Here is a 5,920-nt window from a genome sequence, read left to right on the forward strand (position 1 = left end):
TTTGTGTGTGGGGGAGGGTGAGACGGGGTGTCCTAGTACTTTGTCCCTTCTCCAAGATGCTGGGAGGACAAGCTCATGCTTGTGTGTAGAGGGCACAAGAAGCTTATGAGATTAAGCTCTTAAAGGTCATTAGGCAGAAGAGGAGCCTGGGGCAGGGTGGGGAGGGGGTGGAGCATTGCAGAGAGCGCTGGACTGGATCAGGGTCTGGGTGCTGTAACCACTTTGCTACTAACCTTGGGCAACTCCATTCCATGTGGCGGAGCCTCAGTTTCCCATCTGTAAAACAGGAAGTGCGGAAGTCATTAGTGCTGCCCCAAATAGTCCCATCGCTCTACCTTCCAGGCATCTGGAAGGATTGTGTCCCCCTTCCCCCTCTTTCTGGTTAAGTGTGGCCCTGACTTGCTTTGGCCAATGAAATGTGGGCAGAAGTGATGGGCCATTTCAGATGGAAGCTTTAAGATACACTTGGTAATGTTCCAGAGGAGGCTGCCCCATCTGTCTGGGTCCTGGCAGAGCCCCTGCCAGTCCAGGAGTAAAGAAGGAAGTGTGTTGTCTTGTGACCTGAGGGTCTTGGGGCTGTGTGTTTCTGCAGCATCACTTGGCCTCTCCTGACCTTTAGATGGCATCAGTGACCTTGAATCTTTGGGCCCTCGCGGCATTCTTACTCTTGCTATATCAGAGAATAAATACTCTGATGGCTCCCAGCCCACGCCTTCCCTGAAATGTTGTGTCTGGGAGCTGCTTACTTTCCTGGGACCAAGTAAGGTCGCCAAGTTTCCTACCAGGGACCCTGCAAGGCAGTGGCTGCCTTTTGCAGTCAGGATAAAAATCTCCCCTCCCTCTCCTGGGCAGCCCCAGGCCTTGGTGACCTGGTTCCTGCTAATCTCTGACCTCATCTCCTACCACACCCCCCACGCCCCCTACCCTGCGCCCACCTCAGGGCTTATGCCTCTGCTATTTCCTCTGCCTGCAGTGCTCTTCCGCATGGCTGGATCCTCAATTCTCCAATGTCAGCTCAAATGTCACCCCATCTTACTCTGTTCAGGCTGTTCTACCAAAACATCACAGACTGGGTGGCTTATAAACAACACAAATTTGTTTTTCACAGTTCTGGAAGCTGGAAGTCCTAGATGAGGGTGTCAGCAAGGTCAGGTTCTGGTGACAGCCCTTTTCCAGGTTGCACACAGCTGATTTCCTGCCATGTCCTCAAGCGGCAGAAGGGATTAGGGAGCTCTGTGGGGTCTCATTCATAGGAGCACTAACCCATTCACAGGGGCTCCACCTTCATAACTTAATTGCCTCCCAAAGGCCCCTAAGAGCATCACATTGGGCGTTAGGATTTCAACATATGAATTTTGGGGGGGACATTCAGACCATAGGACCCTTTCAGAGGGTCTTCACTGACCACCCTATTTTGCGTTCCGCTTTCTGACAATCTCCTTCCCATTTTCCTGTTCATTTTCTTTATATGAAATAGCCCTATTTATGAATTTCTTCCCTTGCTCGTTTATCTCTCACTTCTCCTAAAGGTAAGCTCGGGAGATCAGGGACCTCACCAATTTTTTCACTGCTGTATCCTTAGTACCTGACATATTGTGGGCCCTCAGGAAAGGTTTGTTAAATGAATGAATAACCTTGACCTTGAATTGGTTTTTCTGCTGAGCCCTCTGTGACCTATAGATACAGTGACCCTATTTTCTGAACTGAAATTGTGTTCAGAAACAAGGAATCTGGGCCCTACAGAGAGGAGGCCATCATCTCTGTCTCACTGGCTGAGGCCTCAGGGCATGTTTGAGGGGGGCTGGGCCCTGGCATCTGTGTGGTACCCCACACCCACGATTCTGTTGGGCCTGTCTTGGCTGGTAAATCAACTCCGGGCTACTGAAAGGGCTCGGGGACTTTTTTATTGGTCAGAATTTTTTGGTTTGCATGTGACAGAAACCCAGTTCCAACTGACTTGTGTTGCTGGGGAGGCTTGGGGTGGGGGGTAGTTCATAGGATTAAATCAGTTGCAGCAGGAACCAGGTCCTCAGGGTCTAGAACTGGGGACTTGATGATTCTGGAACATTCTCTCCTTCTAGGTCCTTTTCTTGTTTCAGCCTGACTTTGCCTTTTGGTCTCATCATCTCCTTTCAGACTGACCTTCTCCTACAGCAGAATATGGCTCCTGGCAGCTTCAGTGAAAGGAAAGTTCTTTCTCTCGGTTCCCCAACAGTCCCAGGGCAGTCTCTGATTGGCTCTGCTTGGGTACTGTGCCACGTGTTGGACCATTCGCAGTTGCTAAGGATTTAGTCATATCCCCTTCCTGTGGCGAGGGTGTGGCAGGCTGAGAGTGTGATCACCCCGAGAGCCATATGCAGTGGAAACAGTTGTGCCTACAATGTGATCAGGGACAAGCTGTCACCACGAGGCTCTGATGCTGGCTGAACCCCAGAGGGTGAGAAATCCTACAGTGACACCAACCATGGGTGCTCAGCCAGCCTGCCACGGGCACAGGGGAAGAGCTGGGGGTGGGGCAGGGTAGGAACAGGACCTGCCCATTGACATTAAGATCAGTTTTCTGCTTCCCCATGTAGACCTGGTTTTGCCATCCTAGAATGGCACTGTGGTGTCATGCAGCCCTGGAATGGCAGGTGTCCCACAAAGGTAGAAGAAGGCTGAAAAATGAATGTTGCATGCTGCATGCATTTTTTAAGAGAGCTACAATATGTTAAAGGTTCGAGAAGTCCTGCAGTAAAGACGTCCATTTTCATTTAGCTTTTCTTCGTCTATTTGACCACAGAACTCTTAAGTTTTTTTTAAATATTCTATGGAACATCCCATGAGAATTGCTGCTGTGGAGAGAGAGCACAAGATGCAAAACCAGAGCTCAAGTCTGAGCCCTGCTACTTAGAAGTTCTCTGTGACTTATCCAAGCCTCAGTTTCCCCATCTGTGAAATGGGTGATAATGCTAACTGCACCTAAGTTTGTTGTAAGTGTGGAATGAGAACAGGTCTTTGATAAGTATTTTGTAAGCTGTAAAGCACTTTGCAGATACCTGACCATTATAACTGGTTAACCTGGAAATAATATGTACTCTGCTTACCGTATCAGGTAGGTCACCCTCTGTCATCAAGATTAGGGGATGACAAAGGGAAAGGAAGTGATGCATTCAGGAAGGGCCGAGCCAGGTGACTAGAGATGGGTGCAGTGCTGTGGACAGAAGACAGGAGAACAGAGGTGACGTTGATGGCAAGCCCTGGGGAAGAGGTGCCTAGTGGGAGGGAGGTGCTTTCACTGTGGGTCCCTTCTCGAGACTTCTGAACAGACCGCTACACTGGTGCCCCCTTCCCCTAGCCTTCCTCGTCCCACCCAGGGGACTCTGCCTGGGACAAAGGTGGGTCTTTCAGTGCACTTGGGCCACCTTAACAAAACACCACAGGTGACTTAAACAACAGAAATGTATTGCCTCAGTTCTGGAGGCGAGAAGTCCAAAGTCAAGGTGTGGGCAGGATTGTTCCCTCTGAGGACTGTGAGGGAGGAATCTCCTCCAGGCCTCTCTCCTTGGCAACGTGTAGACGGCCGTCTTCTCCCCTGTCTTTTCATGCCATCTTCCTTCTACATGGCCAAATTTCCCCTTTTTATAAGGACAGCAGTCATATTGGATCAGGGCCCACCCCAACGACCTCATCTTAACTTCGGGGAGACAGGCATTCTTCCCAGGGGGCATCTCTCTCCGTCTCGCCAGCCTACCTCCTTGGCTGAAAGCATGGAGACGGTGGCCTGCCGGAAGACTGAGAGGGCCCATAATTGTGCTAATTGCTACAATACCAGATCTGCAATTAATATGCCATGGGAACAAAGAGCAAAGGCACTAATCGCACATAATTCGGCTTAAACTACACCCTCAGCAGAGCTGTGCCACTGAGCGCCACTGTTTATGCTCCTTTTCGAATTAGCAAAGATGCAAATAAACATCCATTTCCCCTTCACCCTGTAGGGGGAACCTTAGGAAGAGGGCTGCTTGGACGGTCAGCCTGGTTGGATCCTGCCCCGAGCCAGGCACCCAGGCCTGACCTTTGGAGCAATGCGCTGGCCTGGCGGAAACCTGACTGGGGGCTGGGCAGACACCCCACCCAGCGTGTCTGGGACAGGGGACTTTGTTCTCTGTGGAGTGCCTCATTGAGGATGGAGACTGTCTGGGGCCCTGGGCAGGTTTGGAGACTTGAGGCTCAGGGCTGCAACGTCTTCTCCACTCCCAGAGTGGTGGTCAAGTCCAGTGGTAGATGGTAGACCCCCCCTCAGAGAGAGAGCAGTCCCCCCGAGGGGCAGATAACAAGTGCTCTTGTTCCCTCTGCCTTCAGCCCTCTCTGCACACGTGGCCTGTGTCTCTGTGGTCCTGCAGACAGGCTGTCTGGCGTCTGCCCTGCCCGTGTTTGCCTCCTTCAGCTAGAAGGCACCCTTCCAGGCCTGGAGGTGGCTGGCACGATCTTTAGTCCTAAGAGGCAGCATCCCCTGCCCAGCTGGTGCCAGGCAGAGGCTCTCCTGCCCCTCAGCACATGCCTGGGCTCCTCGCCCTGGGTCGACCCATCTTCCTCTTTCCCGTCTCTCCAGCTCCCTGACCTTGCAGCTCACATGGGGTTTTCACGTGCCATCTATCACGGCTCCTAGCTGGGCCTGTGCAGCCAGGGGCTCAGGGTGGGAGTGGGGTTAACAGACAGCTCTGCTGGGCCCCTCTGGACCCCTGCAGGCCACGAGGTTGCCCCCTGTCCTCCCCAGCCTCCCAGGGCCTGCGTGGAGGACAAGAGAGTTCCTTCTCACTCCAGTGCTTTCCTACAATTAGCCTCCCTGCCTTTCCCAGACTCTGCTGAGCTTCCCGCCCGGATCCGGCGAAGCCAGCCACACATGGCTCATTATGGATTCCCGGGACCCCATGTGAGGTTGGTTGGGGGAGAAATCTGTCTTCCTCCAACAGGCAGCCTCCTCATTTGCTTCCCCTAAATCAATGTGCTCAGATGATGGAAGCCCAGCACGGCAACTTCAAGGACCCGGAGTGAGCAGAGGAGGAGGAGGCTGCGAGAGGAGGCAGGGGTCACCCCCTTCCTGCTGCCCCTGGAAGCCCAGGGGGAGCTGGAGACAGGAGGCCTTTGGGAGTGCAGCAAGGGCCAGGAGCAGAAGTCCCTCCCGAGGTAAGTGTTCCCTTCCCCTGGCTCTGCCTGCAGGCTGGACAGAGAAGAGGACAGCGCCAGGCTGCTGGCAGGAAGGCTTGCTGTGATGTTCCAGCTTTGAAAGTCACTGCGAGGCTCTGGGAGGAAGGCCCCTGGCTCAGCCGCCTAGTCCAGCATGCAAGGACGGGGCCTCAGGGCTCTGAAGGGATCCGGGCAGGCAGGGAGAGGAGGGAGGGTCATTCCCTGCCTGTCCACTCCCTGGATCATGGGCTGACTGAGAGGGACCCGGATGCAAGGATCACTACCATGTATTAAGCACTTCCTGTGTTGTCATGTTTAATCCGCACAACATCCCTGTGAAGCGTGTGTCATTAGGATCCAATTTTACAGGTGATAAAACAGAGAAGAGAGAGGCCACAGAGCTAGGAAGTGGCAGATTTGGGTTAAATGAGAGAAGGCTCAAGAAGGGCTTGGTAACCTGAAAGGGCTATATACAGGTGACAAGGACATGTCTGCATGTGTGTGAGGGTGGGAGCTGGCCTGGGTGATCAGGACAGGCCTGTCCTTACACAGAGGGGACTTCCAGGCTGTCCTTTGGGTGGGGTGGGGAGCCTGGTTCTTGGTCGGGACACCTGCTGCACCCCAGCGACTTGGCTCACTCACCCCACCACCAGCCGGATCATGAGCTCCAGGAGTTGGAGGAGGCTACTGGAAAGGTCGGAGGTCAGCCAAGCAGTTCTCCCTTCTTGGAGTTCCTCTAACGTTTCATGGC

At 53.3% G+C, this 5,920-nt stretch overlaps 1 long non-coding RNA gene across 1 annotated transcript; it reads right to left on the reverse strand.

Moving 5' to 3' along the window:
• Positions 1-224: 224 nt before the first annotated feature.
• On the reverse strand, positions 225-5,920 carry LOC141572050 (uncharacterized). Its single transcript, XR_012497073.1, has 3 exons — positions 5,812-5,920; positions 3,087-3,193; positions 225-276 (listed from the first exon to the last, which is right to left on the reverse strand). It is a non-coding gene; the product is annotated as an uncharacterized LOC141572050 (long non-coding RNA).

This window comes from Rhinolophus sinicus, linkage group LG06 (genome assembly GCF_036562045.2).
Source record: "Rhinolophus sinicus isolate RSC01 linkage group LG06, ASM3656204v1, whole genome shotgun sequence".
NCBI classification, from domain to species: domain Eukaryota; kingdom Metazoa; phylum Chordata; class Mammalia; order Chiroptera; family Rhinolophidae; genus Rhinolophus; species Rhinolophus sinicus.